General features: G+C 42.9%; 1 pseudogene; it reads right to left on the bottom strand.

Annotated features, from left to right (window-relative positions):
• Positions 1-3907: 3907 nt before the first annotated feature.
• Positions 3908-5516, bottom strand: LOC125417966 (ubiquitin-conjugating enzyme E2 Q2 pseudogene; annotated as a pseudogene).
• Between the last annotated feature and the right edge of the window lie 4167 nt (positions 5517-9683).

The raw sequence follows: 9683 nt of genomic DNA, 5'->3' as shown, positions 1-9683 counted from the left end.
TCTTTAGTTATGAATGTCATCTGATTAAATCCAGCCCAACTTTCTTCCAGTCATCAAAGCAGTTCGTTAAAAATTATTTCTTCATGTGTGTGTTTGTGTGTTAGAGAGAGGGGGAAAGGAGAGAGGAAGAGAGAGAATGAGAGATGGAGAGAGGGGAAGAGGGAAGAGAGAGAAGAGACTATGGCTGGCCTAGAACTCGCTCTGTAACCCAAGGGGGCCTCAACCTCACAGAGATCTACCTGCCTCTGTCTTCTGAGGGTTGAGCTTGAAGGCATGCTCTGTGATGGTCACCTCAAAGTAGTTTTCAACTCTGCTAGTTATCCATAAGGAGGGTTGCCTTCCATCTGGCCACTCAGCTGTAGGAATCTATGGTTTTCTAACTTCATCTCTTTTGCCCCAGATGCTAAGCAGTGCAAGGTTCAGCAGCCCTGGAGGTGAAGGATGTGGCTCTGATGTTAAGAAAAATTTCCCACTCAACTACAGGGAATATCGCTAGCAAATTGCCTCAGCAATTAATGCCAATTCCAACTCTTTCTTTTTTGAAATAAAAGATTGGTTCCAAGCTTGGAGTGATGGCGCACGCCTTTAATCCCAGCATTCAGGAGGCAGAGGCAAGACAATCTTTGTGAATTAGAGGCCAATCTGGTCTAGAGAGTTCCAGATCTGTGGTGTATAGCTTTAATCCTGGCATTTGGGAGCCATGAAACAGGTGGATTTCAGTGGGTTTGAGGCCAGCCTGGTCTATATAGCAAAGTTCCTGAAAGTATGTTAGCTGAGTTATTATTGTTGTTGTTGTTCTGGTGGAAGCTCCATCCCAACCCCTGGCATCCATATACCCAAAGGGTCTGGGATATTCTGGCAGAAGTTCCACCCCAAGCCCTCCCCCATCTCTCTCCAAACCTTGCTGCATCCCAGAAAGCCCACCAAATGATGACCCCTCTCCCAGAGATGCTCAAGACCATTCCCACAGGATATTTAAACTGCCACCCAGAAAACAGACACATTTTCTGGTCTTCCAGGTTTCCTTTCCCATCTCCTCTCTTGGGGGCTGGAGAATCATCCGGGAGCATTTTATCCATTAAACCTGGGCTTTTTCTAATTCGGTTTGATTTAGTCTGATTTGGATTTCTGTGTCGACAGAAAGGCTTATCGGGGTGTAGAAAACTTTTCATTTGTTGTTATTATTATTATTGATATTATTTAAAGGTTTGATACAGTATAAGTAGCTATCTTTAATGAGAGGCAGAGGCAGACGAGTCTCTGAGTTCGAGGCCAGAATGATCTACAGAACAAGTTCCAGGACAGCCAGAGCTACACAGAGAAATCCTGTCTCAATAGAATCAATGATAATAAAAAATAAATAAAAATAACTATCTCTAAAAAGATTTTATTTTTATTTGTAATTACTTGTATACATGTATGTCTGAGTGTGAACTTGTGAGTGCAGTGCCCACAGAGGAGAGACATCAGATGCTCCTGGAGCAAGTTACAGGCAGCTGTGAGCTGCCTGGAGTGGATGCTGAGAACCAAACTCAGGTCCTTTGCAAGAGCAGTACATGCACGTAACCATTGAGGCATCTATCCAGCACCAATGTTTTTGATGGTTATTTGTAAATTTGATTCAATTTTATAAAGTTTACCATGCATTACTAAATAAATCAGTGATGAACAGAAGAACTAAAGCTTACCAGATGTAAGGTGTCTATCAAGATGCTGAATAATTCAGTAATGTGTTCAAGACTTAGTCATAGGCTTAAGGAACTTTAATGCTCTAAATAATCCTGCCTTGTCACAATTTACCTGAACAACTGGCCAGAACTTGATGCAAATGTAACCAAGTGAGTGAGAATATCAGAAAAAGCAAGTGGGCTGGGGGCGGGTACTGGTTAGTGCTGGGACCTAGGAAACTCTTCATGCTACAGATGGGCTATACCACTGAGCTAAATTCCTAGCCCACCCCTTTTCACTTTTAATTTTTACTCTTTTTAAAAATTATTTTATTTTGTTTTGTTTGTAGTTTATAACTTTTAATTTTGAAATAGTTCTTACCCCAGGCTGAATATGAACTCACAGCCCAGACAGGCCTTGAACTTCCAATCCTCTTACCTCTCAAACTCCTGATTACAGGTCTGTACCACCAGGCTTGGTCCACAAATCTTGAACTTCTGTCCTCAAACCCAACATAGAATCAAAAGAAATTAAATATACGCAATAATGTGCAAAAGTCAAATCTCTTAGCTGTGGTTACCGTAGCCAATGCAGGAATGTTGAAGCAGATGTAGGGGCTGGGGATGGTTCCCTGGCAAAGTGCTTGCTGCCCGAGCATAGAGACCTGAGTGTGGAGCTCCAGCACCCACATAGAAAGCTGGATGCAGTGGCACATACCTGTAATCCCAGAGCTGGGACTCTTTGGCTAGTCAAGCCTAGACAATCGATGATCTCCAGGTTTCATGAATGACCCTGTCTCAAAAATAACACGGAAGAGGGGCTGGAGAGATGGTTCAGCCATTAAACGTATACTGGTCTTGCAGAAGACCCAAATTTGTTTTGACACCTTCTGGCCCTGAAGACATCTGCACTCATGTGCATATATAACCCCTCCACACACATTCATATGCACAATTAAAAATAAACATAAATCTTAAAAACTAATAAGGTAGAGAGCAATGGAAGACAACAATGTCAACTTTTAGCCTCCACATGCTCACACATGGGTGTGCACAGGCATTTCCACATGCACACATTGCATCTACACACAAATATACGAATGTGTATGGATTGGCGGGGCAGTGGTGGTGCACGCCTTTAATCCCAGCACTTGAGAGTCAGAGTCTGTGAGTTTGAGGCCAGCCTGGTCTACAAGAGCTAGTTCTGGGACAGCTAGGGCTGTTACACAGAGAAACCTTGTCTCAAAAATCAAACAAACAAACAAAAAAACAAAACAAAACAAAACAAAAAACCCAAAAAGTCCCTCCCAAAACAAACACCAAATGTATATATGAATCACTTTTGATATTTATAACTGATTTGTGCATGGAAAAATGCACTTCTGATTTTCTTTTTCAAGTACTTAATAACTAGAATTTATTTTTAAATCAAACTATTACCAAACAAAGGAGACAGATTCAGGTGAAACAAAAAAAATGCAAAGTACACTGATTTGAATCGTGCACAGATTTGACACACACAGAATTCCACTGGCTCTTTGATGCACAGTCATTGTTACGACAATAGATAAAAAATTTAGAAGTCTCCAAATTAGGTAACTTTTTAACTTAGTTGTGTAACTTCTGTTCAAGGAGTCTGTTTTCACACTGAGCACTTTATAATTTCATTGGCCTACAAAAACTCGCAGCATCCCATTTATAAAATGGAAAGGTAGGCTGGCAGTGTTTCACAAATAACCACAGCTCCAGGCTGTGGCTCTTCTTCATAAGAAACAGTGAACCAATAAGAAACAGATTCATTGGCCCTTAAGAGGTGGAGGCAGGAGCATCAGAAGTTCCCTGCCAGCCTTGGATACCTGAGGCCCTGTCACCAATGAGAAGAGGCAATGGAAGCGGGGAGATTTAGCCCAGCAGGACCAGTGCAAAGGACTGCTAATAAGCCTCAAGGGCCTTGGCCTTGATTGCTTTGCCCAGGTGCAGTCAGCATACTTCAGTTAGGAGCCCAGCTTCAGGAAATAATCCATATCATCTCCCGGCCATAAAAATGTTATCAATTCACAAGCAAGGTTTCTGTCATTATTTAGGCAATAAAATGGCTTTAGATCAGAAAAGACTGTGGTTGAGAAGGCATAACCATTCAACAGGGAACGCGGTGGTATAGGTCCTGTGTAGCACGTAGGAGGCCCTGGCTTCCATTCCCAACACCACATGAACAAAAGACACGAATACAAAAAAAAAAATGTTCTAGCCAGTATTAGACACTGACAAAACTTTTATTGACTCTAAATGGAGCAACAGTTTGCAAATTCTCATTATTCCCCGCCCCAAGCAAAGAAAATTATAAAGTTGCAACTGACCAGCCTACTTAACACATTTCACTTAAGGAGAAAAGACGACAAAGAATGAACACTATGTCTACTTATCAGGGAAAGCCACAGTAAAGGTTCACGATTCAGCCCAAGACCCCTACAGTAAGCAAAATGAAAAGGTTGGAACTTCTATTGGCGGTCAGTTGACAGATTATTCGCTAAAACACCAATTAGCTAACATCTTCAGGACTACTGTTACAAAGATACTCAAAGCCTGTGTCTTTAAAGCTACATTGCTCCAAACACATGGCAGGGAACTATTTACCCATCTTCCTTTGGAGGAGTGAACCAGCCCTTCTTCTCATGCATCTGCACAACAGAGTCATAGGACTGCTGGGCCGTTTCTAGATTATATTGATTCTTATCTGCTCCAAAGCGCACCCTAGCTTTGCCTTTGACTAAGGTGGCATTGATCTGCATGATGACTGATTCTATGGAGTAGGCACTGCTCCAGCCCTGTTTTGTGAGCAGTTCCATACACAATGCCCCTCCACCCAAGACATACCCTCCAGACAGAATAGGTGACTCGACGCGAACAAACGGAGGATCAAACGGAAAGTTATCCTTAAAAGAAAAGTTAAGCAAAATATATTCTGTGCCTTCTTTTTCTTTCAGAAGCTGAAGATCACCATACAAGGGACTATCAGGGTCAACCTTCCTCAGTTTAACGTGCCAGTCATATAAGCTGTCATTTATCAGTTCCACGGAGTAAGTCCCTGATTTGTAACTCTGCGATCTGTATATATCTTTCAGTTCTTTCATAAGTCTATTTGAAGCATGCACTGACCCAGACACGGTACCATTTAAATGGTCTTGCCTTTGACTCTTCCTAATATTCTCTAATATTGCCAAATGTTCTTTCTCAATCCCTTCATCCTCTGACTTTTTCTCACTACCAGTGTCTTCTTCTTTCAGCTCATAATGATCCAAGTCTTCCAGCCCGTCAGCTGCATCTTCCTCTTCATCCTCCGAAGACACCTCTTGGATGGTCGCTTTCTGAGCGATGGTGACCGGCTGGTCCAGCGTCTCCACATCCAGGTGCTCAGGCAGGTTATATAAGCTGCAGAGTTCACAGATCAGCCACTTGAGCTGCTGACGAAGCGAACTGTTGGGCTTCGAATCTTCCAGACGTTCCAGGATCGATGTGAGATCTGGATCGTCAGAGTCCACGAACCATATCGGCGGAGAAGATGGGTAGGACTCGGTGATGGTGCAGTGCAGGGTGAGCGGCGGCGGCGAGGGCGGGCTGCCCGCTGGCGCCGGCGGCACCAGGAACTGACACTGCAGCTCATCCAGCTGCCAGCTTACGATGCGCAGCCGCTCGTGGTCCTTGCCGAAGATGGACGCCAGGAACTCCAGCTCGGCCTTAAGCCCCGACGACATCCTTCCTCTCGGGTCCTCCGAGACGAGTGTGGAAGCGAAGCAGCCCCGCGAGACGCCTGCTGGGCTGCCACCGCCCCTGGGGCCGCCGGGCCGGGCTCCCGCGGCTCCGCCTCTGCCCGCCTCCGCGACCCGCGGAGCGTGGCCGCCACAGTCATAAGTCTGAGCACAGTGTCGCACAATCATCTTCAGGGCCTTTTCATCTTGCATGACGGAATCTTTTGTTCTTTTTTTTTTAAATTTTTGTTTTGAAACAGTCTCGAGTACCGGGGGGCTGGTTTTGAACTCTGTATATAGCCAAAGATGGCCTTGAACTCCTGGTCCTCTGGCCTCTGCGTCCCTCCGCACCCAGCGCTGACATCACAGCGCCACCTCTCCCAGTTTAGCTCTACTGGGACTGGAAGCCAAGGTCAGGCGCAGTCCAGGCAGCCGAGCTACGTACAGCCCAAGGTTGGTCTAACAGAAACCTGACACATCCTGGGCAGCAGATCTCCCCTTTCCACTTCTGCCCCAGGTCTCTGACAACTACCATTCTACCCTCTGTTCCAATGAGTTTTGCTTTAGAGGGGTCATGGAAGTGATATTTGTCCTGTGATAGTTGTCCTTATGTGACAGGATTATTTCACTGAACATCTTTCAAGTTCATTGATGTGGTGCCAGGTAACAGGATTCCCGTTGGTCCCAGGACTGAGTAACATTACCATTGCACATATAACGTCCATATATATCATTTTCTATTTTGTTTTATTATTGTAATTTATTTTTTGAGACAGAGTCTCTTGTGGCCTGCTGTGGTACTTCCTATATAGCTGAGAATGATCTTGAACTTCTGATCTTTCTACCCTCACCTCCTGGGTGCTGGGATTACAGAATTGTACTACCACAGCTGGTTTGTATTGTTCTAAGAATGGAACCCAGGGCTTGAAGCATGCTATGCTACATCCCCAGCCAGTGTTTTCTTTATTCATTTCAATAGACATTCTGGCTGCTTCTGTATATTAGCTATCTTGAACACTGCTGCAATGAATGCCATAGTAAAAACATCTGAGATCCTGATTTCAGAGCTGGGAGATGGCTCAGTGAATAAGAGCACTTGATACTCAAGCATAAGAGCTGGAGTTCAAATCTTTAGCACATTTATAAAAAGCTTGGCATGGTCCAACATGTGTCTCTAACGCCAGTACTGTGAGAGTCAGAGACCCAGAGACTGTTGGGCCTTGCGTGTACAACACACACACACACACACACACACACACACACACACACACACACACGCACACACGTGCACACAGAGAGTGACAGAAACAGAGAGACAGAGAGAAATGAGATCGTAGAATCCTAAGACCGTTGTTAAAGAGACTTCACAGTGGTTTTCAGCTCAGTGAAGGCACCAGTTTCTCCACATCCTGGTTATCACGGGATATTTTTTGGTTTTATTATTTACTTATTTATTTTTATCATGCTCCCCACGAGGTGTGAAGTGGTAGTAGCTCTTGGTGGTTTTCACCTGCCGTTTGCTCATCGTTTAGTGAAGGTGAGTGGTTTCACAAGTCAACGCTTCCTGTCTTCTCATGAGAAATGCCTGTCGAGTCCTTTGTCCATTTTAAAACCAGGGTTTTGTTTTGTTTTGTTTTGCTATTGAGTTGTTAGTATTTTGAGATATTAACTTTAATCTTTATTTTTTATTTTCTCTGTGTGGGTGTTTGGCCCGCATATATGTATACTCACCGAGTGAGTGCGGTGAGTGTGGAAGGCAGAAGACATTAGACACTCTGGGACTGGGGTTATGGGCGGTTGATTATTGCCATGTGGATGCTGAGAATTGAACCCAGTTCTTCTTAACTGCCCAGCCATCTCTCCAGCCCAAGATATTAACTTTTTATTTTGTTTTGTTTTTTGGTGTTTTCAAGACAGGGTTTCTCTGTGTAACAGCCCTGGCTGTCTTGGATCTTGCTCTATAGACCAGGTTTAAACTCAGAGACCCGCCGGCCTCTGCCTCCCCAGTGCTGGAATTAAAGGTGTGCTCCACCAATATATTAGCCTTTTAAAAAATTATTGCATCTGTTTATTTTGGGAGAGAGCATATGCGGGGAGGTCAGGGGACAAACCCAGTGTCCATTCTCTTCTTTCATCATGTGGGGGTCTCTGTGATCAAATTCAGGTTGTCAGGCCTGGCAGCAAGTGCCTCTACCTACTGGGCCATCTTGCCAGTCTGGGATATTAATTTGTTTAGGCATCTGTAAAGTTTTAAGCATTTCTGGCATTCTACTGATTGTTTTTTCCTCCTCTGTGGATTATTCTGACCCGGAACTTCTTAGTTTGATGTAATCTTACACGTCTATTTTTGGCTTTGTTGTCTGTGCTTTTGGTTTTGTGTGCAAAAAATCATTTTGCTGAGATCAGTGTTGTGAAGATTTGCCCAATCCTCTATCTTGTGTTCTTGTCTAACCTGTTTTGAATTGACATTTGTAAACGATGTAAGACAACTGTCAAACTTCTTTTGTCTGTTGTCCTAGTTAGTTTCTATGGCTGTGATAGAATCCCATGACCAAGCAGGACATCTGTAGATAGCCAGTTTGGGATCCTTATGAAGGATTCTGTTACCATATATGCCCATGCAAGTATTTATTTCTCTGCTCTTTTTTCCTCTTCCATTCTGTGTGTATTTCTCTATGCCAACACTATACACTTCTGCTCTCTATAGCTTTGTAATAGATTTTGAAATGAGGAAATATGAAGCATCTAGCTGTATTTTTCTTGTTCAGTATTGTTTTTAATGTTTGAAATCTTTTATAATTATATACCACTTTTTTTCTATTTCTGGGGAAAAAAAGTCACTTGGAATTTTCTTTTTCTTCCTTCCATCCTTCCTTTTTTCCTTTTTTTTTGTGTTTTTTGGAAACAGAGTTTCTCTGTTGTGTAACTCTGGCTGTTCTGGAACTCCCTCTGTAGACCAGGCTGACCAAGAACTCACAGAAATCCACCTGCTTCTGCCTCCTAAAGTCATGTGCCACTACTGATTGGAACCACTTCGATTTTCATAGGAATTGTATTAAAACTGAATTCTGCTTTGAGTAGTATAGATATATTAGCAATATTAAATCTCCCAACAGATGATTGCAGAAGGCCATCCCGTGCTTTATAGTGTGTCTTTCATTCCTTTCAGCCATATTTTATAACATTTAGTATATAACTCTATCTTCTTTATTAACTTAATCCTTAAATGTGTTGATCTTTTTAATGCTTCTGTAAATGAATAAATTGAATTTGTTTTTTTTATTTTCTGCTTTTAGTTTGTGTGCTGCGTATGTCAATGTACATGTGCATTCCTCTGTGAATGCACATCAATGCACTCTATGCTTGCTTGCTTGCTTGCTTGCTTTCTTTCTTTCTTTCTTTCTTTCTTTCTTTCTTTCTTTTTGAGACGGAATCTCTAAGGAACCTCACCAGTTTTGCTAGATTGGCTGGAACCCAGGAACACGGGATCCACCCGTCTCTACTGTGATCTCCCCCAGCACTGGGATTACAGACTCACACCACTGTGCCCACCTTTTTAAATGGTGCTGGGCATCTGAACGTGGGTTCTTGTGCTTATACAGCACAGCACCCATTTTTACCCACTGAGCCATCTCCACGACCCTGAAATTGTTTCCTTAGTTCCCTTTTAAAGATTGTTAGCTAATATTACATTGAAACAACTAATTTTTTTCCTTTAAAACAAAACAAAACAAACAACTTCCTCCCAAAACAAAACAACAGCAGCAACAACAAAGCAGTCACGATCTTTCTATGCAGTGCAGACTGGTGTTGCCATCACATTCCTTCTGCCTCAGCCTTCTAAGTGCTGGGGTTGCGGGAGTGTGAGCAGGCCATCTCTGACTTTTTAACAAAGTTCACTGAATTCATTTATTACTTCGAATAGTATGCACACATATATGTATGTTTGCAAACTTGAGGGTTTTTTATGTCCAGAATCATACAATCTGTGGGCAGGTAATTGAAATTCTTTTTTTCTGGTTGAAATAGCTTTTCTTTCATTCTCTTGCTTAATTGCTCCAACTGGGACTTTCAGTACTGTGTGGGGTAGAAGTGGTAGAAGTGGGTGTCCTCGCCTGGCTTTTGACCCTCCCAGGCTCTTACCATTATTACCTGACGCTTAGCACACATGGTGCTTATTGTGCTGGGTTCTTTTTTTCTATTTCTGGTTTGTGAAGTATTCTTCTGCATGTTTAATCCTGTGAAATGATTTTCCTAATCGTGTAAGAGG

This window comes from Myodes glareolus, chromosome X (genome assembly GCF_982192425.1).
Source record: "Myodes glareolus chromosome X, mMyoGla1.1, whole genome shotgun sequence".
NCBI classification, from domain to species: domain Eukaryota; kingdom Metazoa; phylum Chordata; class Mammalia; order Rodentia; family Cricetidae; genus Myodes; species Myodes glareolus.
The sequence above is the reverse complement of the archived record's forward strand: the minus strand, read 5'-3'. Positions and strand labels throughout refer to the sequence as shown.